Genomic DNA, 13709 nt, shown 5'->3' on the forward strand with positions numbered 1-13709 from the left:
CATATAACATGGGCATTAATATTTATGTTTGTCCCATATTCACACATTCGTATCAAATAGACATATAATCTCATAGCTTCTTGTCACATAGATCGTATAATATCCTCGTAGAGTCTCATATCTCATTATCATATATATTTGTATTCACATAGACCAAAAAGTCATATAGATCACTTTCACATAGCTTATATTATACTTTCATGTACTCACACATTTCTTGTCACATGTCTTATATTTTATGATCATATAATCATATAACTTATTATCACATATCTTATAATCACATACCTTATTTCAATTCTCCCTTTAATTACATAAGTCACTTATATTAATTCACATGGTTTATCACATACACATGCATTCACATAGATCATGTATAAAGATGCACTTAACATCTAGACATAGGCATATACTCATGTACACATAAACATCATAACAAATACATACTTCTATGAATTCATGTTTTTCACTATTGGAAATAGACTTATCACAAGTCTTATTTTCCCTTGAACCTCATATACTAGAGAATGTGCACTCACCTTAGCTTTGCTTTGCTTTGATTATAATCCTTCAATTGATCCGGGACGGGATCACGTTCTATATCTACATCATCATACATAGATCTATATTAGTATTATAACTAATATACTCTAATGGTTCACTCTTTAGACTAAGATAAAAGGCAATTTCATCTTTTAATGAAGGTATGCATCGATGCACTACTGATGCATCGGTGCATAAAATGTATTCGATGTTAGTTTATTACTGGGATGCATCGATGCATGCCTTATGCATCGATGCACTAATTGCATTCGATGTTTCCTTATTAATGGGATGCATCGATGCACGAATTGCATTCGATGTATTTATTTTAAAAGAGTGCATCGATGCACTACCAATGCATCGATACACCTTCAAACAATTTCTGGGTTTTAACATTGATGCATCGGTGCACTATGAATATGCATCGATGCACTCTGCCTAGAACCTCTTTTTGAACCCAAAAATTCATTCTTTTTGGATTAAATCCTTCATATTTCAACCCCTTTCATATTCCTAACTTTCATATACATAATTAAACTCATTAATATTCATTTATCTCATCTTTAACCTTAATATCCTCTCCTCTTTAGGAATTTCAAGAATCATACTCTATTTTCCACATGTTTCAAATCCAATTATAACACTTAATACTTCTTAATTAAGCTGATGACAAGTCAAATTTAGCTTCAAATTCAACTTATCAACTTCATTCTGGAAATTCACTCAAGAACTCCAAATCTTAAATCTTCCCTAACTCATTTATCTTTTTGATTTTAAGATAACTTAAGCTTAAGTATCACCTAAGAATCATAACCCAACTTTTAATTCAACAAATAACCAACTAATTAAGAAACTCACATTTGAGCTGGAGCTTCACGCACAAAGAAGAAAGGAGGAGAAGAGAATTCTGGAAACATTGTTTCCCTCATTTCCCACGTGTAAAATATATATATCCCCACTATCACATTTATTTAATTCCTTAAATGATCAAATGACCATTTTACCCTTTATTTCCTTTAATAATTACTAAATAACCTTCATCATATATATCCAATAATCATTGAACTATTTCATTCTTCTACTTTAGTCATCAAATTCTGAAACTTTACAATTTGGTCACTAACCCATAATTTGGGATGTTACATCACTATATTTTTTGTATCACTAATCCACTTATAATTATCTTCCAATTAATCACCCATTTTCGTATTTACATAGGAAAAAAAAGTGAAGATCCATCATTGAAAAAAATGATACGAAAAGGAAAAAAGTGAGATGAGTATTTTTAATGGTGGAGCTCATGATTAACGTAGCGAGAATAGCTCATATAATATTTTTCTCAAAGTAAAGATCTAAACTCGAAATTTGACCAATAACAATCATCGATTTGTAATTAGGTTTAAATAAATTATTTTTATATATAATTGAAATAAAGTTAAATTGAGCAATGAGAGGATATTGGATATTAATGAGTACATGATAATATTTTTATATCTTTAAAATTCAGCACGAGTTATTCCCTATAATTAAGCATCCATTTGTTTTTTCATTGAATGAAGGGAAAAATAACCAACTTGTTTATTAATTTTCAAAGCATCCATCAAATCCACCACTGTCATAAACAGCAGTAGTAATTAAACCAATTCCACACACGCTTCTTTTACGTCAACAAAATTATTAATGCGTCTCTTCCTAAAGTAATACAACTTTGAAAAAAGCAAGATATTGAAATGGTAAGTTTGTGGTCGCTAGGCTTTAGTCTATCACATATAATGAATGTTCAGGTTTGAATTTTCAAACTGTTAGACGGTTTCTTAGCCAGCCACTATGGCAGATTAAGTCCCAGCTTCCACAATCTATATGAGTGAATTGTGAACTCAGCTTTGATGGTTAAAGAAAAATTAATAGATATACAGACAATGAGAAATTGAGTTAAAAAAATTAATTGTAAGTCTTCTCTCTTTTTATGGTTGATTAATTTATCTGGTTATTAACAAGTTGATTAGAGGGATGGATGATAATTATAAGATAATATCTGTTCAGAATTCTTCTTAATCATTAACGTATACACCGTCCAGACGCAACTGTTTAAACTCGGGACTTCTAAAAAGAGCAACACTTCCCTCAACCACTCAAACCATTTAATGAGTTCAAAAATTAAAATTCTTAAACACCAATAATATAGTATCACCTCATTAAATTTTAAGGACATAAATATATTAACATACACTCATCCATATCTAACACCCTCCCATTTAAGAATTTTTTTATATAAATTATTGTAATAATTAAGAAAATTATGCATTAGTATAATTCAAAACATAGTTGATATATAGTTTCAAAGTTGATTAGAGAATTGAAAAGCCTATAAATATCCATATGTATTCCTCAAGATCATCAAACATAGCAAAAGCTTCTTAGTCTATATTCTCAAATCCAACTAAATAAAACCCTCATCTTCCATCATAATGGAAAGCATCCCACAAAATAACAATGCTATGGCAAGTCTAAAATCACCACTTCAGCCACCCACCTATGGGAACTTAATCACTGTTCTCAGTATTGATGGAGGTGGAGTTAGGGGGATTATTCCCGGAACCATTCTTGCCTTTTTAGAGTCTCAACTTCAGGTATATATCTACCTAGGCACTGAATATATTTGGAATTTCTTGCTTTAAAAGAGCACTTGTGCTTTTTTATGTGCATATAAATACATTGCTGTTTACAGAAACTAGATGGTGAAGAGGCTAGACTAGCTGATTATTTTGATGTCATTGCTGGGACTAGTACTGGTGGGCTTGTCACTGCCATGCTAACAGCACCAGCACCAAGCCCCAAGAGCAATCGTCCTCTTTTTGCTGCCAAAGATATCAATGATTTCTACCTTCAACACTGCCCAAAAATCTTCCCCCAAGATGGGTAATTTATATAAATGATTTACTAGTTTAAAATGAAAAAAAGGAAGCTTTCCTGCGGTAAATGTCATGTAAATTACTTCTGATTATGATTCTGTTTGTAATTATATAACAGCTCACCGTTTGCATCAGTTACAAATTTGTTCAAATCTCTGTCTGGTCCGAAATATGATGGCGAATATATTCACAATATTGTGAGGGAAAAGTTGGGAGAGACCAGATTGGACCAAACATTGACGAATGTCGTCATCCCAACATTTGACATCAAAAAACTCCAACCAACAATCTTCTCCTCCTACGATCATTCCCAGAATGCTTTGCTCTCTGATATATGCATTGGAACTTCGGCTGCTCCAACATCTTCCAGCACACTGGTTTGAAACCAAAGATTCAACTGGCCAAGTCAAAGAATTCCATCTTATTGATGGTGGAGTTGCTTCAAATAATCCCGTATGTGTATATGCTTCAAATTCTTGGTGTTTCGATTTTGACAAAGAGATGTTACTAATCAGATGTGTTTTTTTTAAATCGATTCGTACAGACTTTAGTAGCCATGAGCGAAGTGGCAAAAGCAATCACTCACAAGAGCTCCGATTACGACCGTATAGAACCAAACAACTATGCTCGTTTCCAGGTGTTATCGTTGGGACTGGTTCGCAGAAGTTTGAAGAGAAGTACGAAGCGCACAAGGCAGCAAAATGGGGTCTCTTGACATGGTTGAACTATGAAAATTCAACTCCATGATGGATGTGTTCATGCAAGGAAGCAGTGACATGGTGGATTTTCATCTCGCTACTGTTTTCCGAGCACTTCGTTGCGAGGACAGTTATCTCCGTATTCAGGATGATACACTATCTGGAGAGCTGGCATCCGTGGATATTTCCACAGAAGAAAACTTGCAGAATCTTGTAAAAATTGGGGAACAGTTGTTGAACAAACCAGTTTCCAGGGTGAATTTGGATACTGGGAAATTCGAGCCTGTTGATCAGGGTACAAATCAAGAGGCTCTCATCAGGTATTTTAAATATATATATATATATGTATGTTCTTCATATATTATTCATTCACGAATATGTAATTAATGTTCCATATTGAATTTTTGATTACTTTTGCTTCTGATAACTTGCAGATTAGCTAAAGTGCTTTCGGAGGAGAAGCAGCTTCGGGAAATGAGATCACCGCAAGGAAGTTTCAAAGGAGAAGATAAATGATAGTTTGGATCCAAAATTAAAAAACCCAGCACTATAGTTCATTTTAGTAGATAATAAATTTCTAATCTTATTATTTATTTTCAAAATTATCTTATATTTCACTTTTAATTAGTTTGGGGGTGAGTATAAGATAATATTTGTTCAAATACTATCAATCATTTGATATTGAACGCTCATACCCTTAATATGTATGAAATTTAAACCTAAAAATTTCAATAAATAACAATAATTTCTTAATCATTGAAATAGCTTTGTCGTGCCACATTTTTTCTTTAAATAATATTTTTGTGTACAAGATAATTGCAATATATTTGTGTTACTACCGTCTACCTGCCAATGATCTTCCATAGAAGCGAGTCTCCATTTTTACGATTTTCCATATAAATGGATATATTACTCGTATGAATATCTAGGGATGTGAATGTAAGATCCATGCAAAGTGAAGTGCACCCTATAAGTTACCACGTGTCAATCATCTAATATCTTTGCGAATATACTCTTGTAACATCACTTACGACCATGTGTTGTTCAACTAATGTCTTTGTAGAAACACTCTTTTAACATCACCAGCAACCACGTGTTGACATATATGATCTCCTAATTTAAGTAGTCACGCTCTAGAATGTCTAATTATTACTATATACAACAATTATTAAAAAATTAATTGATTTTTTAAAAAATTTAAAATTATAAATTAGTGATAAATATATAAAAAAAGTATGCTCTTACCTAAAAATGCTTCGACTGAATAAAAGTAAAGCAAGGAGTATGTCTCTAAGAATCCACCGAATTTGCAATTTGGCATGATTAATGATAATTGAAGAATTTTAGGTACTATGACAATTTAAATTTTGTTGAATTGTTAATATATAATTTATTAATAAATTATCTAAATTAAACAGTACATAAATTTATTATAAAAATGATATTTTTAACTTAATTCATTTCATTTACAATCCTCAAATCTGAATATTTGATTTTATTTAAAAAATTTAACCTCTATAATAAATCTTAACATTTAAATAAAATTATTATTCTCTTAAAAATTGAAATATATAAACCCATATTATAAATCTTGATTTTACTCCCTCTCTCTCCCTATATATATACACACAATAATATCAATAAAAATCTCAAAACTAAAATTACCTGTCAGATGTGAAAACAAAATACATACTAATTACATCACTTCCATTTTCAAAATCACAATAACATTTTTCATGAAAGTGTATATATACATATTAAGATGTACGAATTAAATGACCTCGATGGTAAAGAATTAGTTTTATTCTTTAAGTTTCCGAGTTTGAACATTATAAATGTCAGAGGTGTAAACATTCAATATCAAATGGTTATCTTTAAATAGATATTATCATGTACTTACCTCAAGTTAGTTAAAAATATATATTATTAAAATACACGAGCTACCTCAGTGATTAAAGAGAGGATTATTTTCTCTTATGATCTCAAGTCCGGGAAGAATGTGTTATCAATGATTATGAAAAATTATTGATATATACCTTATAATTATTTCATATTATTAAAAAAAATACATCTCAAAAGGTTCATTTGAGCAGATTAGACTCAACAAGTCCAATACCTTATCTTCTTTTGAAACAAAAAGAATTCTAACATGATGCAATACCTAATGTCATTATTACCGAAAGCTATTGCAATCAGATTTTAGATTTCCCAGGGGCTGTGATGTAAGAAATGAAGCAAAAGCTGAGATGCAGATCAGATTCATGTGGATCTCTACCTATCTTCTTTTTACCTTTTTTTCCTACATTGATTTCCTTAATGTAAGAATCCAAATGATGTTACAACCACGTTCAGTGACCAACTGAACCATTACTTGTTACAAAATCAGGTTTCTCTGTTTGTCTAATAACAAATTGGTCAACAATCCTTACAGTGTTCACCGGATCCTGCTGGCCTGAAGATGCACACCACTTGCTAGGATATTTTCTCCGGTAGCTCGACTGTTGTGGCTGTTTAGCCTCCACTTCCCAGTCAGAGTCTAACTTCCATTCCTTGGGAACCTGCATGTCAAATAAATCGATGTTTGTGCAAAGAGGAAGAAGAAAACCTGAGAAAATACATGTCAATGGATAGAATAATCACGCCTTTTTATTAACAATCGGCTCTACAAACATCAACAAAACGCAGTCAGGTGGCTTAGTGTACCGACTCCTTTCTATATCTATGGGAATGTTCTTTCTTCCTCAAGCATATGAATTAATGACGTGCATATATATAAATGCAAAACACGACGAGAAACCTAAAGAGAAAGACAGCAGCAAGTGAATAAAAACTGGTTACTCACCTTATCGACTGCAAGAGTGAAACTTCAAGATCGCCATCACGGTTTATGTGAAATCGAGTGAATGACTTGTAGTTAGCAATTCGAAGAGAAGAGAAGGCCTCATCAAAGTGTACGTGAAGCCAGTTAATGCAGATATATAAGTAGCTTCCAAACACCAAAGAAACCACAGGGGTGGAGAAAACCCAAAAGTACAGGAAGACTGAAGCATAATATATGACAGCACCTCCACGGGATAGTGATTCTATTCCATTTTTGCAGATATTGCTCCGAGTGACAGCCATAACCTGGCAAGGTTTCCTACATCAATACAGTAACAAGTAAAAAAGTATATCTTGCCAACAAGGATAGGCTTCTTACCTCTGGAACATCAAATGCAGACATGAGATACTTGATACATGCTGGATAGAGGCCAAATGTCCATTGCTCAATACGAGAACGAAGACCTGTAGGATCTGGAAAATGCTCAATTTCCACCGATTGGTACCACTGGTAAAAGAGTGATAACCTGAACACAGCAATTAACCATCATTAACTTCCACCAAAAGACCCAATTACGCTAGCCATAACCAAAATATCAAGAATTACTGTTTATTTGTGTCACTTTTGCTGATTTGATTAAATTGTCTTACTCAAAACGATAAACTAGTACATACATATTCAAAATCTGGATATCATATGAAATTAGAAGGCTAATGCTGGAGTTGAATTATATTGAAATTTTTAATATGGTTCAAATAAAATTGACAAGAAATAGAAATCCCAAACAACTTTAAATTGCTTGGAGCATATAATAATGTAAGGCATTAATGCTGAGGTGATCACACCAACAATGCTAATGATCTTAATATTACACAAAAGATTATTAGAATGTAACCCACCCGAAGTTGCTAATAATTTATGTCGGATACATGTCTCCAGACCTATTTCCAAGAGCAGCATAAGAATAGAGCTGCAGTCAGATGTGAAGATACATGAAGAATTCCAATTATTGCTCGTTTCTTCCGTGCTAATTTGGAAGGAACAAATGCAATTGCTGCAACCAGCAATATCAGCAAACCAGCCAATGACACAAAGAATGTTCCAGCACAAATACAAAAGCACTCCATACTGTCCCAAAGAAACTCCTCAAATGACCAGAAAATGAATCATCTTGCAATATGTGATCGAGCTTACACTAAGAAAAGGCAGGAAAGAAATCAGTCACTTCAGTATCAGAGTTATCCTACCTGACACAGTAAAACAATATCACATCGCATATAAGCTACAAAATTAGAAAGCGAGTCAAAGGCCGACAAAGCCACAATTGGAGTGGTAAAGTTATTGTATGTTGGCATTAAAGAATAGGGTTCAAGCCCTGGTAACCCCATTCCCTTCCACCAAATTTGTAATGGTAAATAATTAAATAAGTAAACAAATAAACAGAGCGAGAGAGTCACTGAAGGATGGGATCCTAATAATCAGGTCATTTTAGGTCTAGTGAAAGCTGAAGTTAGAACAATCAAGTCAAATGTAACCAAATTCAAAGAATTTTAAAAGAAATTTACCTGTGGAAACGTAGAGAAAACCAATATAAAGTATATAATGCCACCAATGAAATCAAACTGCCAATTCTTCTTCCGAAACTTCAGATATTTCCCAATGCAATCTACATCACAACCCCAGGAGGAATGGGAATTCAGAGGAAACAAGGCAAATGAAATCCATGAAATGGTAAAGAAAGGAAGAGTACCCTGCTTGAATCATCAAAAGAAGGATAAGCTGCTTTACACTCGTATGTTTTCCCATAAAATTTGCTAAAATTATTAAACACATGAGTGGGGTGTAAAAATGCTCCTCCACACCCATTTACAAGAAGATGCTGCACATGAACTGGGCCTTCTGATGGAACACATGAATGGCGCATATAATGATGCAGGTCTCCGGCTATTCGAAGTTTACACCTTCCTTTTAAGTAATCAAGTATCAGGTGTGAGACATTCTCACCGGAAGCACCATTCCAGTACCAATCAAGAAGCCAGTGTGGTTCATGAGTCATAATGATTACAGAATCATTTTCTCCAACCTGAAAATGGTGGAGATGAAATTATTCTCAACCACCAAAACATTTAGCAGATAAAGCTAAACCTAGCAACAGTCGATACTATTGTGTAATTGCTTGTATCACTAACTATAATATGAATTAGTGTTAACTATAGTATCACTAACTATAATACTTATGATTCGAAAGCATAAATATCTGGTAGCTCAAAAACTTCTTCCACAACTGCGTGCCTACATATAACAGTTAACATTCATAGGAAGCATACTTCTTAAGGTATGCACTGTGTTGAGAAATCAAAATTTGTGATCTATTTACCGCATATAATATGAAATATAATGTTATGTATGTGAACCAAAACCAGTACACCTTGAACATCAAATGCAGCATAGATGACTCAAGAAACGAATATCAGTATTATTGCAATGTCTCTGGAAAGAATCAATGCAAGACAATTCATGACATCAAAAAAAGTAAAGGAGTTCTCCAATATGTTACAAATATATCCCCTTCCATCAATTAGTTGCATTTTCTCATCATAGACAAATCAAATTTAACATTAGAAGCAAACATAACAGAGGAAGACAGATCTTAGGATTAAATATTACCTTGTTCTTTACTAATTCAGAAAAGAACTTGAACTGGTACACATCAATGTCAGAATGGAGTGATAAATCAAGACCAAATACCCACCATCTTTTTGGGAGCTGCAAAGCAAAATAACTCTTCTTTTGTGGCATAAACCACCCACCCAACCAGCTCTTGTGGCATATATACCTCATAAAAGTATTAAGTCCATCAAACCAATCTGTAAAGATAAAGCATAATTCCATTAGACATGGAGGAGCTTTTAAATAGCGTAACTAGTAGAAGATTTCTTTAAAACGAAAATAAGCTTCTAATGTTCTAGTTCTGCCAAGGAAAAATGTGATATGTGTTCAGACCATGAGAAAATTACAGTAAAATACAATAAGATCACGTAGAAATTTGTTGCCAACTTAAAAAAAACAGATCACTCAAGATTAAACTCAAGCTAAAAATGAAAGACCTACCATGATTTCCAGGAATGAGAAAACACTGAGGTCCTTTGTATTCCTTGAGTTCATGTATCCCTTCAGGTAACTCAGGCTTGTTTACAGCTATGTGATTCGGTTTGTACCATGCTGGAGGTTGAAGAGCATATTCAAAAGGACAAAAGAAACGCCTTTCATAAGTAAATCCTGATGGATTAGGATACCTACAAACAACAAACAAGTTATGAGTATAAACCATCAACACACTTTACTGCCCAAATCATCAATCAAACAATCAGTGCTACATAGAGGCTCTAGCTTCATGAATAATAAACCATCAACGTTAAAATTGATTTTATCAAGTCAGCTACAATTTTTTATCCAAGACATTGCACCAACTTACGCAAGATCTCCTCCAATAAGTAGCAGGTCCCCGCGTGGCAGTGTAAGCACAGAATCATCTCTAGTAAGCTGAAGCAATGGTTGAGCAAGCAGCCGAGCCACAGCATATGATGAGTTTCCACCATCACCAGTATCAGCCATGAAATCAAACCATATATCTTCTTTTTCATTCAAATGGTCATAAAAAAGATCATGTTCATGAGCTCCTTCGTGAACCTTGCTCATTGCAGCCTGACAAACACAGAAAGGAAGTGATAGAAAGTCAATCCTTGATGAAAAATATATTCGGGCCTTTTGCCTGATAATACAAAAAGAAACTATACTGAATGCATACAAAAATCAAGATTTAGAAATATACTTGCATCATGCGCATGTCAAACCGGCCAACAAACAGGGTTACAGATACCAGGAGGTCAAAAACAGTATTGAACAAGTCGGCTGAGGTTCTGCAAAATTTGGGGATAAGCATACTATGGTCAAAAGATTGAATTATTTTAGCTCCCACCACATAGTATGGAAAAGAAGTGATAAGAAAAGGGTAAACGGAAAATAAATAATAAACATTTACCCTGAATACCAAGGAACCATATCCAAGAAATCTGGTTTCATTTGATGCTTTTTCAGCTTCTCGTATTCTTCAACAGGCAAAGGATGAGTAAGAGCCCACCTGAACTTGACGTAAAAGGTGCAGCAAAAAGAATTAAATAAGTTGTACTAACCAAGGTATTTAGAAGAAGTAGCTCAATCCCATAAAGAAACCAATCTTAGACCCAGAGGAAATTGTATCCATAGGATGCTCATGCATATAAAATGTCACTGCAACGAAAATGAAGCGGAACACAAGAATATAGCAAACTGAAAACCGGATATAACTGAACCTCACTGCTAAGCAATCCAGACAGAGGATCACGTGCAAGGTATGGTACAGTTCACATTCAAACATGTAACAAACAGATATATTTCAAACATTTCAAAACAAGCTAAAGATCACTACTCACCCTGTTGACCTTTCCACTACATAATTTGCAATGTAGAGGCCGATAAATGTGGCCCACAATGAGTATATGGGAGAAATTTCATCTGAGGAACCCGGACATGAACCATTGCAAGCTAACTGCCAATGAGATATCAAGAAAAAATAGGATGATATAAATGATACAAAATAGGACGGTAAATATATTAAAATAAAGAAAAACACCAAAAATGGTTCATAGGATGATATAAATGATATAAAGCTTATGTTGTATCAGAGCTTTACCTCACCATAAATGACCCACTTCGACAAAAGTGGATAATCACTTGCAGAGCCAACTGGAGCAAACCAAGATGAGCAAACCTGGTCTTTCAACTCATTCATGTGAATAAGTTTTGCAAGCCATGTGTTTCTCTCTTTCCAAAAGGATAACCAATTCAAAGCTTTTCGGTCAAAAGGTATCTTCCCTAACATAGCACGGTTGCCACAATGACTATAGAATACACAGCAGGCTACACTAATAACCTACAAAGGTGGAGAAAAGAAATACCGGTAAGGACCAGCATCAACAGAAAAGCAAAAACCTGGAGTGTAAAGAAGAAATCGTCAGTTTCATCTTCAAAACTTACAGCACAATTCTGGAGAATGGTCAAGATTTCTGGCCTTCTTCCAGCAACACGAGAAATAAGACCAAGATACCACAGGCCAAGGAACACAATGTGGAAGAAAAGGAGAAAGAGAATAGAAGAGATATATTGACAGAAATAAAGACAAATTCATCCTCATATCCACTCCCATTGACAGAAAACTAGGAAGATGATACACAGCTGCAACTAAAATCCACACTATGTACCTGCGAGTTTAAGTTATAATTCACGAATAAGTTGTGGACTGTTATTAGTTTCATACTTATATTGATAGTTCATAGTTATTTGAATGCATTTATTTCAAGGGAGTCCACAGTACAGTAAATAAAGGCATCAGATTAGAACACTCACCATCGACTGAAATTTGAATAGCTTGGTTTGATAGTCTTCCCTATAAATGGAGATGAAAAGAAATAAAGAATCCGAGCAGACAAGCATACATAGACCACCATTTGATATTATTATCCAACTTTTCTATCAAGGTATGCATGTTATCTGAAGAAATAAAGAACAGACACCCCACAACTACAGCAATTACAGCATGGCGCGAGTGTTCGTGAGGATAAGGGTATGTATCAGTCAGGATCGTTCGAACCCTCTCCATTTTGAAGGTAGGTAATAATCCTCACAAATCACCCCCACAGTTCACCTGCACGAAAAGTCAAAAATCACCAAGGCCGGCTCCAAGGTACTGATAACAATACTGGAAAGCCTTAAAATTAATGGAAGGCAAAAAAATCAGTAATTTCTAGAGCAGTAATAAAACCCAAAACAATATGCCACTTTTATCAGCAATATTAGATCCCAAAGTAATCAATAATCCAATAAAACCAAGTTAACCATGGCCCATAAACAAAGTAACTATAACACAACTCAATGAATCAAAAGCCACATTAATTTACAAGAAAAACCGCAACCACAAAGATAAACAAACAAAAACAAACTTGTACTTTCCTAACCATTTCATTTCAAAATCAAACAAAAAACTAGGGTTTTAGTTCAATTCTTTTCCTTATTTTTTAAATAAAAAAAAGAGTTAAAACCCAATAACGGACGCAAAATAAATCCCATTATTACAAAATCTTTTTAAAAATAATGATCATAACGAAACCATTACACAAATAATCAGAAAAACAGGGAGCGATGAAGACGCTAAAAAAGAAAACAAGGGAAAGCAGCGACTTTGACGATTCGAAAAACAATAAAAGTAAAACTTTCAAGAAAGAGAGAGTACCTGAAGAGCGAATGTGGGAGCAATAAGAGAGGAAAGATATGGGGAATGGGATATATTTATATAATGATTTTGAAGAATTTCTTCAAAAACCAAAAACTATGGCATCTAGGACTGTCTGCGACGAACATAATAACGGCATATTCTCTTTCACTCTTATAAACTTTGCAGCGGTTTATGAATTTTCAATTTTCTTTAAAAAAAAAATATTGTTATTATACGGGAAATGAAAAACAAGAACTTTGAAAATTTAGAGAAGCAAGGTTGATGATGAACTGAGAACCGTTGGATTTGGGGACATTTGCTTGATGAGATTAAGAAATGACACGTGCAAGGGTGACGATTATTTTGTTCGAAATGTAAATTAAAATAATGGTGACAAGAGGGAGAGGATCCCTGTCCCTGATTTT

General features: G+C 33.9%; 2 pseudogenes; one reads left to right on the forward strand and one right to left on the reverse strand.

Moving 5' to 3' along the window:
* Positions 1–2978: 2978 nt before the first annotated feature.
* LOC120218365 lies at positions 2979–4692 on the forward strand (annotated as a pseudogene).
* Positions 4693–6996: 2304 nt separating this feature from the next.
* On the reverse strand, positions 6997–13469 carry LOC120218620 (annotated as a pseudogene).
* Positions 13470–13709: the final 240 nt, after the last annotated feature.

This window comes from Hibiscus syriacus, unplaced genomic scaffold (genome assembly GCF_006381635.1).
Source record: "Hibiscus syriacus cultivar Baekdansim isolate YM2019G1 unplaced genomic scaffold, ASM638163v2 tig00110198_pilon, whole genome shotgun sequence".
NCBI classification, from domain to species: Eukaryota; Viridiplantae; Streptophyta; class Magnoliopsida; order Malvales; family Malvaceae; genus Hibiscus; species Hibiscus syriacus.